General features: G+C 42.9%; 1 protein-coding gene across 2 annotated transcripts in view; it reads right to left on the bottom strand.

Annotated features, from left to right (window-relative positions):
* Positions 1 to 17078, bottom strand: part of LOC311137453 (transmembrane protein 263-B-like) — a 44165-nt gene that overhangs the window by 4121 nt on the left and 22966 nt on the right. The window lies entirely within an intron of this gene.

Raw genomic sequence — 17078 nt, 5'->3', positions numbered from 1 at the left:
CACTTCAAAGATTAATGTCACATATCTGCTATTTACTTATTTAAGGAGAATGTTGAATTGGTGATTGACTGTATCACTCAATATTGTAAATAGTTATTGTCTGACCTAAAGCCTCAGGTCCACAAATAAGGTCTATTACATGGCTTTACTGATAATAAGCTGATGACAGGGACTTAGAGCTCACGCTCATATTGAACTATTCAGACCCCTTGACTTTTTCCACATTTTGTTATGTTACAGCCTTATTTTAAAATTGATTACATCGTTTTTTCCCCCTCATACACAATACCCCATAATGACAAAGCAAAAACAGGTTTTTAGACAACACTCCTGCGTTGTCTTGGCTGTGTGCTTAGGGTCGTTGTCCTGTTGGAAGGTGAACCTTCGCCCCAGTCTGAGGTCCTGAGCGCTCTGGAGCAGGTTTTCATCAAGGACCTCTCTGTACTATACTCCGTTCATCTTTCCCTCGATCCTGACTAGTCTCCCAGTCCCTGCCGCTGAAAAACAACCCCACAGCATGATGCTGCCACCACCACGCTTCACCATAGGGATGGTGCCAGGTTTCCTCCAGATGTGATGCTTGGCATTCAGGCCAAAGAGTTCAATCTTGGTTTCATCAGACCAGAGAATCTTGTTTCTCATAGTCAGAGTCCTTTAGGTGCCTTTTGGCAAACTCCAAGCGGGCTGTCATGTGCCTTTTACTGAGGAGTGGTTTCCGTCAGGCCACTCTACCATAATGACCTGATTGGTGGAGTGCTGCAGAGATGGTTGTCCTTCTGGAAGGTTCTCACATCTCCGCAGAGGAACTCTGGAGCTCTGTCAGAGTGACCATCGGGTTCTTGATCACCTCCCTGACCAAGGCCCTTCTGCCCCAATTGCTCAGTTTGGTCAGGCGGCCAGCTCTAGGAAGGGTCTTCGTGGTTCCAAACTTCTTCCGTTTAAGAATGATGGAGGCCACTGTGTTCTTGGGGACCTTCAATATAGACAGCTATGTGCCTTTCCAAATCATGTCCAATCAATTTAATTTACCACAGGTGGACTCCAATCAAGTTGTAGAAACATCTCAAGGATGATCAATGGAAACAGGATGCACCTGAGCTCAATTTTGAGTCTCATAGCAAAGGGTCTGAATACTTATATAAATAAGGTAGTCTAAAAACCTGTCTTCGCATTGTCATTATGGGGTATTGTCTGTAGATTGATGAGGAAATAATTTAATTTAATCAATTTTAGAATAAGGCTGTAACATAACAAAATGTGGAATGCACTGTATATACAAAAGTATGTGGACACCCCTTCAAATTAGTGGATTCAGCTATTTCAGCCACACCCGTTGCTGACCCGTGTATAAAATCGAGCACACAGCCATGCAATCTCCAAAGACAAACATTGGCAGTAAAATGGCCTTACTGAGTCAGTTCGTCAAATTTCTGCCCTGCCAGAGCTGCCCCGGTCAACTTTAAGTGCTGTTATTGTAAAGTGGAAACGTTTAGGAGCAACAACGGCTCAGCCGCGGAGCGGTAGGCCACACAAGGTCACAGAACGGGACCGCGAGTGCTGAAACTGCCTCTGGTAGCAACGTCAGCACAACAACTGTTCGCCGGAAGCTTCCTGAAATGGGTTTCCATGCCCAAGCAGCCACAGATTACCATGCGCAATGCCAAGAGTTGGCTGGAGTGGTGTAAAGCTTGCCGCCATTGGACTCTGGAGCAGTGGAAACACGTTCTCTGGAGTGATGAATCACGCTTCACCATCTGGCAGTCCGACGGATAAATCTAGGATTGGCGGATGCCAGGAGAACGCTACCTGCCCCAATGCATAGTGCCAACTGTAAAGTTTGGTGGAGGAGGAATAATGGTCTGGGGCTGTTTTTCATGGTACGGGCTAGGTCCCTTAGTTCCAGTGAAGTTCCAGTGAAGACCATACAGAAATGGTTGTCGAGATTGGTGTGGAAGAACTTGATTGGCCTGCACAAAGCCTTGACCTCAACCCCACCGAACACCTTTGGTATGAATTGGAACGCCGACTGCGAGCCAGGCCTAATCGCCCAACATCAGTGCCCGACCTCACAAATGCTCTTGCGGCTGAATGGAAGCAAGTCCCAGCAGCAATGTTCCAACATCTAGTGGAAAGCCTTCCCAGATTAGAGAAGGCAGTTATAGCAGCAAAGGGGGGACCAACTCCATATTTATGCCCATGATTTTGGAATGAGACGTTCGACAAGCTTTTGGTAATGTAATGTACATTACAATATACAGGTAACAGCCAAAATAAAGGAAACACCAACATAAAGTGTCTTAATAGGGCGTTGGGCCACCACGAGCTGCCAGAACAGCTTCAATGTGCCTTGGCACAGATTCTACAAGTGTCTGGAGGGATGTGACACCATTTTTTCATGAGAAATTCCATAATTTGGTGTTTTGTTGATGGTGGTGGAAAACGATGTCTCAGGCGCCACTCCAGAATATCCCATAACTGTTAAATGGGTTAAGATCTGGTGATACACACACAAACACACACACACTGAACAAAAACATAAACACAATATGTAAAGTGTTGGTGCCATCTTTCATGAGCTGAAATAAAAGATCCCAGAAATGTTCCATATGCACAAAAAGCTTACTTCTCTCCAATTCTGTACACAAATTAGTTAACATCCCTGTTAGTGAGCATTTCTCCTTCGCCAAGATAATCCATCCACCTGAACGGTGTGGCATGTCAAGAAGCTGATTAAACAGCATGATCATTACACAGGTGCCCCTTGTGCTGGGTACAATAAAAGGCCACTCTAAAATGTGCAGTTTTGTCACACAACACAATGCCACAGATGTCCCAAGTTTTGAGGGAGCATGTAATTGGCATGCTGACTGCAGCAATGTCCACCTTTCGGTTACTGGCACAACGGTCTTAACCACTAAGCTACCTGCCGCCCTACTTTATTGAAGAAAGGTGTACTTACTATGCCTGTGATATGAGGTCGTCCCACCTAGCTATCTTAATATGAACTGTAGTCATTCTGGATAAGAGCATCTGCTAACTAAAATGTAAAAAATGTAAGTACAGTGGCTTGCAAAAGTATTCACCCCCCTTGGCATTTTTCCTAATTTGTTGCCTTACAACCTGGAAATAAAATGGATTTTTTGGGGGTTTGTATCATTTGATTTACACAACATGCCTACCACTTTGAAGATGCAAAATATTTTTTATTGTGAAACAAACAAGAAATAAGACAAAAAAACAGAAAACTTGAGCATGCATAACTATTCACCTCCCCAAAGTCAATACCTTGTAGAGCAACCCTTTGCAGCAATTACAGCTGCAAGTCTCTTGGGGTATGTCTCTATAAGCTTGGCACATCTAGCCACTGGATTTTTGTCCATTCTTCAAGGCAAAACTGCTCCAGCTCCTTCAAGTTGGATGGGTTCCGCTGGTGTACAGCAATCTTTAAGTCATACCACAGATTCTCAATTGGATTGAGGTCTGGGCTTTGACTAGGCCATTCCAAGACATGTAAATGTTTCCCCTTAAACCATTCGAGTGTTGCTTTAGCAGTATGCTTAGGGTCATTGTCCTGCTGGAAGGTGAACCTCCGTCCCAGTCTCAAATCTCTGGAAGACTGAAACAGGTTTCCCTCAAGAATTTCCTTGTATTTAGTGCCATCCATCATTCCTTCAATTCTGACCAGTTTCCCAGTCCCTGCCGATGAAAAACATCCCCACAGCATGATGCTGCCACCACCATGCTTCACTGTGGGGATGGTGTTCTCGGGGTGATGAGAGGTGTTGGGTTTGCGTCAGACATAGCGTTTTCCTTGATGGCCAAAAAGCTCAATTTTAGTCTCATCTGACCAGAGTACCTTCTTCCATATGTTTGGGGAGTCTCCCACATGCCTTTTGGAGAACATCAAATGTGTTTGCTTATTTTTTTCTTTAAGCAATGGCTTTTTTCTGGCCACTCTTCCGTAAAGCCCAGCTCTGTGGAGTGTATGGCTTAAAGTGGTCCTATGGACAGATACTCCAATCTCCGCTGTGGAGCTTTGCAGCTCCTTCAGGGTTATCTTTGGTCTCTTTGTTGCCTCTCTGATTAATGCCCTCCTTGCCTGATCCGTGAGTTTTGGTGTGTGGCCCTCTCTTGGCAGGTTTGTTGTGGTGCCATATTCGTTCCATTGTTTAATAATGGATTTAATGGTGCTCCGTGGGAAGTTCAAAGTTTCAGATATTTTTCTATAACCCAACCCTGATCCGTACTTCTCCACAACTTTGTCCCTGACCTGTTTGGAGAGCTCCTTGGTCTTCATGGTACCGCTTGCTTGGTGGTACCCCTTGCTTAGTGGTGTTGCAGACTCTGGGGCCTTTCAGAACAGGTGTATATATACTGAGATCATGTGACAGATCATGTGACACTTAGATTGCATACAGGTGGACTTTATTTAACTAATTATGTGACTTCTGAAGGAAATTGGTTGCACCAGATCTTATTTAGGGGCTTCATAGCAAAGAGGGTGAATACATATTCACGCACCACTTTTCCGTTATTGATTAGTTATAATTTTTAGAAACAACAACAACATTTTTTTCATTTCACTTCACCAATGTGGACTATTTTGTGTATGTCCATTACATGAAATACAAATAAAAATCAATTTAAATTACAGATATGTAATGCAACAAAATAGGAAAAACGACAAGGGGGACGAATACTTTTGCAAGGCACTGTATCATGATAATATCATATTGTGAGGTCCCTGGCAATTCCCAGCCCTATATGTGACTATATAAACTTTATTGAAACTGTCACCCACACAAGCCTGTTGGTATAAATAGCTTATTAGTGGAAACAAGGCTTTACAGCTTGGGGAAAATAAAGGCACCTATAAAATGGGTAATGGTGTTTATGGTCTATGTAAGGTATGTGGCTGTAGTGAATCACAATGCATGTTCATGGTTGTTGCCACTGCTAACAGCTGACTGAGTCATAGGCTAAGGCTTTAAAATGTGGCATAAAATATGGACAGAAAAAGCTTTTAAAAGTAACTTCATGAGCGAGAGAGAGCGAGAGAGAGCTTAGGCAATATGTACATGCAATTAAGCAATTTAAATTGGGGGGAAAAAAGTAATTGAGAGAGAGAGAAAGCGAGAGGTCCTTGAACTTGTAATGGCTCTCCCCAAAGTGTACCATGCTAATTAATGTCTCTAGCGTTTAGTGAAGTCACATTCATTACCTGATTAATGCATCTCCATTTTGGGGTGAATCCAGCCCATTGACTTCATTGTACAGTAAATAGGCCTTTGCAGCCCCATCACCTACTGTCCCTAGCACAGATATCATGTACCACTTCACCCACGGTGATAAAGTACCCCCTATCATGTCCTTGCATGATTTGGCACAGTGATGTATATTCTCCCCTCTCAATCCAAGCATAACATTTAGGTGACAGCACTGTATGTCTTTCAGCCCCCTTTCCCCTCCCACACCCTTTGGCTTGACAAACATGAATTCACTAATGTAGTAGCTAGCGAAGGGTGAGTGGGAGAGAGACACTCAGGCAGAGTGAGCTTCTCATGTCATCCTTTTTACACTGACAACATGTCTTTATAGAAACCATTAAGATTAGCCATCCTTCTCCTCATACTCCTCCACCACTGGGCTATCAGACCCACCACTGGGCTATCAGACCCACCACTGGGCTATCAGACCCACCACTGGGCTATCAGACCCACCACTGGGCTATCAGACCCACCACTGGGCTATCAGACCCACCACTGGGCTATCAGACCCACCATTATCTGACTGAGAACTGAACAACTGACTGAGAACATGAACATTATACACGTAGGCTACTTCACCTTTCTGCTAAAAATCTGTATAGGACAAACAGGCCCCTGTTTAACTGTTGTAACAGTAAAATAAAGAAAGTGAAGTAGCCAAATATGAATCTTCAATAGGCCTACTGTTCAATAACTACCTGGAATAGTCTACTATTCAATAGCTAATTAACCACATTTCCAGTAGCTTCGTATCTGCATGAGGTACAGATATAAAATCAACTGCGTATTAATATGTAGGCACGCCAACAAATTCTGTCTCTTTCCCAGGCTGTGCCAAGTGTGTTGGCAGAGCCGTTACCATATGCTATTTACAGACATCTTCATCTGTGGCTGAAATAAACACATCCATGCACCACCTCTTATACACACTGTCATTTTCTTCGCCACTTCAACCTGCAGCTCTGAATGGTGGTAGGTCTGTAATAGCCCTTTATTCACATGGCCCTAGTCAAAAGTTGTGCACTACTATATAGGGAATAGGGTGCCATTTGGGACATGTGCCCTAGATCTCGTTCTGCTGTCAAGCCTCAATCATAGATGCTTCTCATTAACAATAATGGAGGCCAAGACACACTAACACCAAATGTCACTAACGCTCGGTGTCACATCCCTGAGGGGTGAGCTATAGTAGAATGTTACAACCTTACACCTCCTAAGCAACACCATAACGTTCTACATCATTAAGAGTAGGCCTGCCAGGAATTCTGCCTGGGTATGAATTCTCTGGAGATGTACATCATGTTGGACAAGCACCAGGGCTCCATACTAACATTTCCCCTGGTGGCACTGGTGCCAATAACTTTTACACAGAATTTTCCCATTTCTAAAGTAAATCTCTATTTTTTATGTAAATTGGCTGTTATAGAAGGGTCCAGACACTTTTTGTGTGATTTGGCTTGTTTTTGAGAAACTTACCCCAGCTGCGATTCACTTCCTCATTGCTCGTTGTGTAGTATCAGGGCCCATTATTGTGGAAGCACCTCCTCTAAGAGTATGAAGTAGGCTGTTTGAGAAGGTTTGAATCATAAGCAACCTGCCTACACATAGTTTAAAGTACAATACCAACATAGCTACTGTAGTAGGTCAAAGCTGTGTGCTGGAAAACCTTGGTAGAGCATGGGTGGAGAAGGCATTGTGGTGCTTGTGAATTTCCTTTATTTTTCGGCTTCAGACCAATGCCTAGTCTCACTTAACACAGTTCTTTTTTTTTCTTCTAATAATAGAGTATACATTTTTACTGAAGTATCTCAAATCTAATTAGAGGTCATTACAATAAGCTTATCCTTTCCCAGAAGTCACTTTAAGCAGGCCCACACACAAGTCAAAATTCACATATGAAATAATTATTGTCCAATACTGTACAGTAAACCCCTAAATCAGACAAAAAAGTCAAAAGCAGTTTTGATTTTTTATTCCAAACTTGAAGTTGTGAAAGTATTGTGGACTGCATACTGTGACTTTTAAGAAATCCTCTAAGGCACAGAGACACGTTAGAACTAAGAATATCCATTCCTTTGAACCTCTGAGCTTTTGAAGAACAGTTGTGGTACTGCTCCCTGAGGAACCCAATAAGCCACATCCTTGTGTTAACCTGGGAAGAAGGCAAGTGAACACAAGGAACTTTAAAGCAGCTGTGTCTGAAATGACACCCTATTCTTGTGTATGCTTGGATGAATGGCGGATGGATCCTCAATGGAGGATCAAGCCAGTGAGGGTTTGAAGGTCTTTCTATGAGGCGACTGAGGCAGTGCTCTGGCCCCTATGGATAGCCTCGTCCAATACAACCTGATCATGCACCACAGCAATAGGCTGTCTCTTCTTATTTACTTTTATTTATTCAGTGGAGCCCAATTGAGACCAGTGTCTTATTTGCAATGGTGCCCTGAGGGAAAAAAATCAATCAACACAACAAAAAAGATAAAAACTACAAGACAGCTATAAATACATTACATCAGGCTATTACAATAAGTTACAGTATAATAGTCAATTGAAACAATTGCACAAACTCATTTTACAACAGAGTTTTAAACTACCTGATCAGCACCAGGGAATTTGTAATTTGTTTAGTAAGGTATTCCATTACTGAGGTGCATTAAAACTAAAAGGTGGATTTACCAAACTTTGTGGAGACAAGCGGGAACTCAAGAGTTAACCAACCCTGCGAACTGGTTTGGTATCTCATATTTTTATATTTCAACAGGGAAGTGAGGTATGTTGGAAGCTTGTGGAGCAGAGCTTTGTAAACAAGAAGCGAGTAATGAAGTGATCTATGGGACTTTAGTGAGGTCCAGCCAACCTTCTGATACAGGATGCAGTGATGAGTATTAAAACTGTCACCTGTAATAAAGCGAAGGGCGCTGTGGTAGACGGTATCCAATGATTTAAGAGTAGTGGGTACTATATAATCTATACAGTGTTTCAGCTCGGAACCAACCCACTAATTCTACACAGCAGCCTTTCCATCCTCTGCAGTAAGAATGTGAGATACATCAAATCTAGGCCTATATACCATCCATAGTACCTCATTTCACTGACCGATAATAAACCGAGCTGCTGATGGAGCCAAATATTCCCTCACCGCCTGTGTGCTGGAACAACCTCTAAAACCATATTTTGCATGCGTCCTAAATGGCACTCTATTCCCTGCATAGTGCACTACTTTTGAACAGAGCCCTATGGTAGTGTAGTGTACTATATAGGGCAGGGGTATTCAACTCTTACCATATGAGGTCTGGTTTTCTATTCTGCCTGATACAGTGGGGAAAAAAGTATTTAGTCAGCCACCAATTGTGCAAGTTCTCCCACTTAAAAAGATGAGAGAGGCCTGTAAATTTTCATCATAGGTACACGTCACTATGACAGACAAAATGAAGAAAAAAAATCCTGAAAATCACATTGTAGGATTTTTTATGAATTTATTTGCAAATTATGGTGGAAAATAAGTATTTGGTCAATAACAAAAGTTTCTCAATACTTTGTTATATACACTTTGTTGGCAATGACACAGGTCAAACGTTTTCTGTAAGTCTTCACAAGGTTTTCACACACTGTTTCTGTTTTTTTGGCCCATTCCTCCATGCAGATCTCCTCTAGAGCAGTGATGTGTTGGGGCTGTCGCTGGGCAACACAGACTTTCAACTCCCTCCAAAGATTTTCTATGGGGTTGAGATCTGGAGACTGGCTAGGCCAATCCAGGACCTTGAAATGCTTCGTACGAAGCCACTCCTTCGTTGCCGGGCGGTGTGTTTGGGATCATTGTCATGCTGAAAGACCCAGCCACGTTTCATCTTCAATGCCCTTGCTGATGGAAGGAGGTTTTCACTCAAAATCTCACGATACATGGCCCCATTCATTCTTTCCTTTACACGGATCAGTCATCCTGGTCCCTTTGCAGAAAAACAGCCCCAAAGCATGATGTTTCCACCCCCATGCTTCACAGTAGGTATGGTGTTCTTGGGATGCAACTCAGCATTCTTTGTCCTCCAAACACAACGAGTTGAGTTTTTACCAAAAGGTTCTATTTTGGTTTCATCTGACCATATGACATTCTCCCAATCCTCTTCTGGATCATCCAAATGCACTCTAGCAAACTTCAGATGGGCCTGGACATGTACTGGCTTAAGCAGGGGGACACGTCTGGCACTGCAGGATTTGAGTCCCTGGCGGCGTAGTGTGTTACTGATGGTAGGCTTTGTTACTTTGGTCCCAGCTCTCTGCAGGTCATTCACTAGGTCCCCCCGTGTGGTTCTGGGATTTTTGCTCACCGTTCTTGTGATCATTTTGACCCCACGGGGTGAGATCTTGCGTGGAGCCCCAGATCGTGGGAGATTATCAGTGGTCTTGTATGTCTTCCATTTCCTAATAATTGCTCCCACAGTTGATTTCTTCAAACCAAGCTGCTTACCTATTGCAGATTCAGTCTTCCCAGCCTGGTGCAGGTCTACAATTTTGTTTCTGGTGTCCTTTGACAGCTCTTTGGTCTTGGCCATAGTGGAGTTTGGAGTGTGACTGTTTGAGGTTGTGGACAGGTGTCTTTTATACTGATAACAAGTTCAAACAGGTGCCATTAATACAGGTAATGAGTGGAGGACAGAGGAGCCTCTTAAAGAAGAAGTTACAGGTCTGTGAGAGCCAGAAATCTTGCTTGTTTGTAGGTGACCAAATACTTATTTTCCACCATAATTTGCAAATAAATTCATAAAAAATCCTACAATGTGATTTTCTGGAAAAACAATTCTCAATTTGTCTGTCATAGTTGACGTGTACCTATGATGAAAATTACAGGCCTTTCTCATCTTTTTAAGTGGGAGAACTTTCACAATTGGTGGCTGACTAAATACTTTTTTTCCCCACTGTAATTAATTGCACCCACCTGGTGTCCCAGGTCTAAATCAGTCCCTGGTTAGAGAGGAACAATTTAACAAAGCAGTGGAACTGGCTTTGAGGTCCAGAGTTAAATTTGAGGGATATAGGGAATAGGGCGCCATTTAAAAGGAAAGGGGGATACCTAGTCAGTTCTACAACTGAATGCACATTTAGGACACATCCTTGTCTCTTCTTAGTGAGGAGCTCCTCTCAGGTGGCCAGTATATTGCAGAGGTAAGGTATGCCTGCCATAATGCTTGCCATAAATTATAATCCCATAAAACTAAAACACAATGGCTCCCTCCCAAATTGCACCCTCTTCCCTATGTATTGGACTTCTTTTGACCAGGGCTCTAGTCAAAAGTAATGCACTATATAGGGTATAGGGTGCTATTTAGGACACAGACAATAAACCCGTTGAGGGTATCATATCTGCTTGGTAGTTAAACTCTAACAGAGGTGGGAGTTATAGCAGCCTGTGGGCTAATTCAGCCTCTGCTAAGTCTCAGGGAATAGGGCTGCATGCCAAACTGCACCCTATAATAGCATTCCCTATACAGCTCTATTGTTTCTGGTCAAAACTAGTGCGCTATATAAACAATATGGTGCCATTTGGGATGAACTCTATGAGGAAGAGGATCTAGACTGCAGCATGTAGATACTGCAGTGTGGAGACTACCAAGTCTCAGATGGACCATTAGAGACACACACACACACTCACACTCACACTCACACTCACACTCACACTCACACTCACACTCACACTCACACTCACACACTCACAAGACCATTAGAGACTAGCTTTAATGTGCACTGATAAACATACAGGGAGCTGGGAGCTGCTGCTGGTGGCATGGCATCATCTCTCTCCTTTGTGTGTGTGTGTGTGTGTGTGTGTGTGAGAGAGAGTGTTACATGGGACCCTGGTGGATAAGAAGCCCAGGAGACCTCTACTGTACAGTATATAGATCCTCACTCAGCCCCTACCTTTGCCTCCTGCATAGTAAACATCTTAATGGGAATCCCAGGCCTGCTCCTAAGTGATTGCACAACCAAGAGCTCCATGCATGCTGCTATAACAGACATCTACCTGGTCCCAGATATTTTGGGGCTGTTTTGCCAACAGTGTTTGGGGTGACAATGACAATAGGAGACAAGGTTATATACTGAGAGTAGGGCGGGGAACTCACGATACGATATTATCACGATACTTAGGTGCTGATATGATATGTATTGCGATTTCCACGATTCTATATGTATTGTGATTTGATATTGTAATTTTATTGCGAATTGATGTCCCAAACATATTGATCACCATATGTCTGCTGCAGAGGGACAAGAGAGAGCCATGAGAACGAGTTTTGATCAGTCATGGAAATAAAAGTGCTGAAAACAAATTGGCTCCCTATTTAAAAACAAGATAGCTATGAAGGAAAAATACTGGAGTTTTGTTACAGGTACAGCCAACTAGTACAAAGATAATATTGCGATATTGTCAAAACGATACGGTATATCGTCAAAAGTAATATCCCTATTGATTCTTTCCCCCATCACTAACAGAACAGATGCCATTCGTCCTAGGCCAGCATTGCAGCTTAAAAAGCTAACCAGGACTTTTCTGTGTTTATTTATTTGAAAGCTTTGTGCGAAATACCGCTAGCCTCTCTGATCCTTTAATATCCTTATGTGTTTAAGTAAGTATGACTTCACACTTGACTGGTCCATAATAAAATCACCAACATAATTCCTCTGCATGCACGCAGACACACACACAGACACACTCGCTCTCTACTCTCAGATAAGGTTATAGTGTTTAGCTTTCACAACAAACACAGCTTTGCTTTTAGTGTGTGCCTGGACCTTGAATTCGTCAAACCATTTCACAATCACAGTTTTTTGTTGTATTAGATTTGTCCTATTTCTCGAACCCGGCTTAGTGCTCAAACAATGCTATACACAAGGATGTGAAATAGAGAATGATATCAATAGCATACTGCTCTCTCAATCGATAGATAGCTCAGAGTATTTGGGACAAGGTGCAAAGAGGGAAGGCAGGAAGCCTCGAGGTAAATACAAACACTGGTCTGTGAACAAGGAGAGCAGTCGGAACTCAGGAGATCTACAGTGGAGACTACCACCACACCTGTGTCTCATTGAGTGAGATTACAGGAGACACAGAGAAACATGCCATCTGGTATAGGCTGTTAGTGTCCACAACAACCTGGAAATAGTTGGTAAGTACACAACAAACACAATAATTTAGATAACAGTTTTCCAGATTGAATGCCTTGTAATATAATACATGTTATGTCTACTTAAAGGAATAATAGACTGGCTCTGTGTCTAAGGCTGAGTTTACACAGGCAGCCCAATTCTGATATTTTTGACCTATCAGATCAGCTCTGAAAAAGATCTGATGTGAAAATATATAATGTGAATGGTCAAAAGATCAATTAGTGGAAAAAATGTCAGAATTGGGCTTCCTGTGTAAACACAGCCTAATTGGTTTGACTATTGACCTAATCTAAAAGGCAATGGGGGTAGAAATTGACAATAAATAGACCTGTTATTTAAATCTAAGACCGAGTTTGGACATTTTAGAACCAAAATAGACCCCAAATCACACATTTGCTCACAATTTGTAGACTAATTCCACAGAGTTTCTAAACCCAGAGGCCCAACATCGCCATACTTCCGGGAACACTTTGCGAAGCAGACTCGACAGACCAGACAGGGGTTTGGGGAGTCAATGGGAGAATTGAAAAATTCTTCCTTAGTTGTTAATTTTCTCCAAATCTAAAGCCAAAACCTAGATTCGAGCCAATGTCTTGCGTAGCTAAACATGTTATTATTCCAACCTTGTGAATGTGACAAACTGACACATTTTCATTTCCGTCAAAAACAACTTTATATCGAAGGAGTGCCTTTGATTGGACGGCCTGCACATGCGCAGTTCGGCGCGAGACGACCGTTAGACTCGATGACGTGTTTCTGCATATTAGCATAGCTAGCCAACGTCGCAATGACATCGCCTACAAGCGTGATCGAGGATTTCTATTTGGAGAGGGCAGTTTCTGGATATCTTAGTTTGTAGTATCTTTGCTAATTCCACACTGTTTCTCAATTACCTGAAAATAAAATGTATGTTCACCGTCTGTTCATTTTAGTATAAGAAAAGATTTCACCCTAACAGCTAGTCAGTCTCAGTCTCTCTCGCAATGCTTCTTAATTAGTGGTGTCTCCAGGAAGACAAGGCAATGCGGAGCTGAGCAGTGCTGACTGAGGTGATGACTCTAGTCTCGGTGAACTCAAACCTTCTCCACGGCACAGCACACCTCATATACGCAATGCAATTAAAAGTTAGCTGCAAGCATCTCGACCTAGCAACTGGTAATTATGTGTTTCTCACTCAATTGCCTTGGAGCGGTGCTACACTAACACTTTAAGTGTTGACCAGAGCAAAAGTAGTGCACTATAAAGGGAATAGGGTGCCAGTTGGGACGCAGCCTAACACTTTAAAAACTCACTCTGTTTTGCTTAGCTTCAAGATCCTCGGCGTACACATCGCGGTGTATCCATCACGGCGTACACATGTGTGTATACTGTATTCTAGTCAATGCCATTCCGACATTGCTCATCCTAATATTTATATATTTCTTAATTCCATTCTTTTACTATGAGATTTGTGTGCATTGTTGTGAATTGTTAGATACTACTGCACTGTTGGAGCTATGAACACAAGCATTTCGCTACACCCGCAATAACATCTGCTAGATTTGTGTATGTGACCAATACAATTTGATTTGACCTTCCTAAGGAGGCTTCAAATAGGACACTTACTCGGCTCGACTCTCTTGTTCGCAGCAAGGCCAGATCCTGTATTTGTTTTGCTTCCGTTCTAGAACTGGCAGGGTTTATACCGGATTGCATTCTTTATAAAAATGTGACTTGCTACCTGCACACTCAGTATTATTAAAACAAACTCTAAACATCGGCTGAGCAATAGGTTTGAGTTCGTAAGCTCCTTATATTATAGGATACTGAAATAGCATGGATAGGGCTAAATTGAAATGTTTCTTACAGAAGAAATTAAAATGCATAACCATGGTAGCAATTGAAAGGGAACGGTTTGGAGATAATGGGAAAATGTGAGTACACAACCAAAAGGTGAGTACACAACAGTTCACCTGACACAAGACTGAATCCAAACATTACACTGTTGATTTTATGTGCATTTTACATTTACTGTACTTTTCGTGGCATTTGTTGATAACGAAATCTGAAAATACTCTGGATCAGAGCATATGAGCGGAGTGGAGCGGGAGCGAGCGTGGAGCGTGAGCGGACGGATTTTGAACAGAGCGCAGAGCGGCATTTTTAAAAGGACGGAGCGTCACCCTATGTCCCGCTCCAATTTCGCTCGCTCACACCACGAGTCTGAAGCATGCTCAAGCCTGACCCAGAATCCATCTGTTTAATTTAATTTGTGTCGTCCATGAATTTGTATTTTATAGAGCGAGAGGAGCAGCAGCAGCAACAAGAGAAAAGGGTTGAGGAATTCAAAAGTGTATTCACTGCACGCAAAGGCCCAACCATAACAAGGGAGAGAAAAAGAGAGCTGGATGTAGCATTTTTTGAAATTATTTTCATGGACTATGAACCGCTGAGTAAAGGAGAACGCGAAGAGATGCAACACTTCGCCAGCGCAGCTCAACCGGGCTACACCCCCCAAGAAAAATTTACATCTGAGATGCCCCATTCACATGCTTCAGCTGGCGATCAAAAACGCCTTTAACGAGCACGACAACATTAATAGGCTGTTAGTGAAAGTCGGGCACCTGGTGAAAAGTGTACGCAAAGAGCACAGAGGAAACCGACCAATTAGGTGTCCGCCCCACAAATGCCTGCGCCATTCGATGGAGCAGCCAGCTGCGGATGATTCAGTCGTTCATCCGGTTGTTCCAAAAATACCCGTTATGGCAAAACAAACTCAAGTCTAATGTTGCTAACATCACCCTGAATCAAGTACGGCAGCTGACGCACCGTGTCAGTGTGCTGACACCACTAGCAGATCTCACAGACAAAATGCAGAAGGAGCTGGGGAACCTGGGGATGATCCTCCCTGCTGTCACAAAAATCAAATCCCTGCTCACCGATTACACTCACGCTGCACTTCCAATGGGCATCGCTGCTTTTGCAGAAACATTGGCAAACAACGTGTCAATTCGCTATGGAATATACTATACTGATTAACATCTCATTTTAGCGTCAGTGTTAGATCCCCGTTTCAAGACAGAATGGATAATCCGAGATGAGTCTGTATGCAACAAATTCGGGGAGATAAAGTAAGGCTGTGGTTTAAGCTAAAAGTGAAATACATGCAGATTTTGTTCCTTTTTTGGAGTGAGCGGGGGGCGATTTGAGTGGAGCGCGATGCAAACTGCGTTGAGCGCTGAGCGATAATGAGCGGACTGGCCTGATGTGGCTTTGAGCGGGGGAGCGGAGGGGTGAACAGCTCCGTGAGCGAGGAGCTGAGATTCTCACCGCTCCACTCCGCTCATATGCTCTGCTCTGGATACATTAAATAACATGATAAGACTATTCCTGGAAAATGTGGGGTAGGTGCAACATGAGACAAAAATAAATGACAAGGGTTTGAGTGAGAGAACTAACTGGTGTCTCCAAGTGGCCACACACCTCTCCAAAGTATGCACAGTTCCTAAGCAATTCCAATGCACATTTATGACTCAAAGAAGAGGCTTCAACTATAAGGTACTTTTTTGAGGAATTAGAGCAAGCACACTTGTAGTTGTTTCGTTTTGGAACACAACCCTGCAATCACACAATCCAAAAACAGTCCATTATTAATCACAATCTGGGTCAAGTGGGAATGATTTGAAAGCTTGTTCTATTGCCAACATGACTAGCTAAGTTATAAAATACGATCTTACAGTGTTACCTTTCAAAAGGCAATAGAATGGAGCATTGGGTGCATTCAGGTGTGTGTGCGGCAGCTAATTTTCTTCAAAATAACAAACATAGGCTTATTCTGTTCAGAACAACCCAGGGTATGACGCCATGTCATCTTGTAACTGTACATCAAACACAGTGATCATAAACGTTGACACTGTATGAGATGTATGATTTGGAGATGTGAAGTGCACATTTGGACGGGTGTTTGTCTTGCTTGTATGACATCAAAGAGGTATTTATTATAATCCTCAACGTCTCATCTTTCAAAACACATAGAGGCATCTTAATTTACAGCATTTCCCTCACTCAGACAACCAAAAATTGCTAAAGTTGCCCAATTACCGGAAGGGATAGGGGCATCTTCTCATTGCGCGTGTTGCTCAAGTTCAGAACGGTTGTCAGTCAAAACCCATACAGCGCTGTGAAGCGCAGAGCTCTGACGTCATGTATAGCATGTTACTGTACAGCCATTACGTTCTAATTTAGGCGCTTATTAGTGCCCAAATCTGCCATTTTCAACCCACATACAGGTATGTTGTGGTCCTCTGTAGCTCAGCTGGTAGAGCACGGCGCTTGTAACGCCAAGGTAGTGGGTTCGATCCCCGGGACCACCCATACACAAAAATGTATGCACGCATGACTGTAAGTCGCTTTGGATAAAAGCGTCTGCTAAATGGCATATTATTATGTTACCAACACCCTCCAGCCCCCACCCCTCCCAATTTGCCAGTTACCTACTGATATGTATAAAAGGGGTATACCTGCAAGACAGTTGTAAGTAGGGGGTGATATAAACATTGCCTTTGTTTTTTTTTAACATCTTCTGTCTGAAATGGGTAATACAGTCAGTCACACAGACACATGCACAGGCTTTGCTGACAGCCAGTGTCCGTGCCAAGCTTGCTAACTGAA

Source organism: Coregonus lavaretus, assembly GCF_964263955.1.
Source record: "Coregonus lavaretus genome assembly, chromosome: 11".
NCBI classification, from domain to species: domain Eukaryota; kingdom Metazoa; phylum Chordata; class Actinopteri; order Salmoniformes; family Salmonidae; genus Coregonus; species Coregonus lavaretus.
Note: the sequence above shows the minus strand (reverse complement) of the source record. Positions and strands in the feature narration are given on the sequence as shown.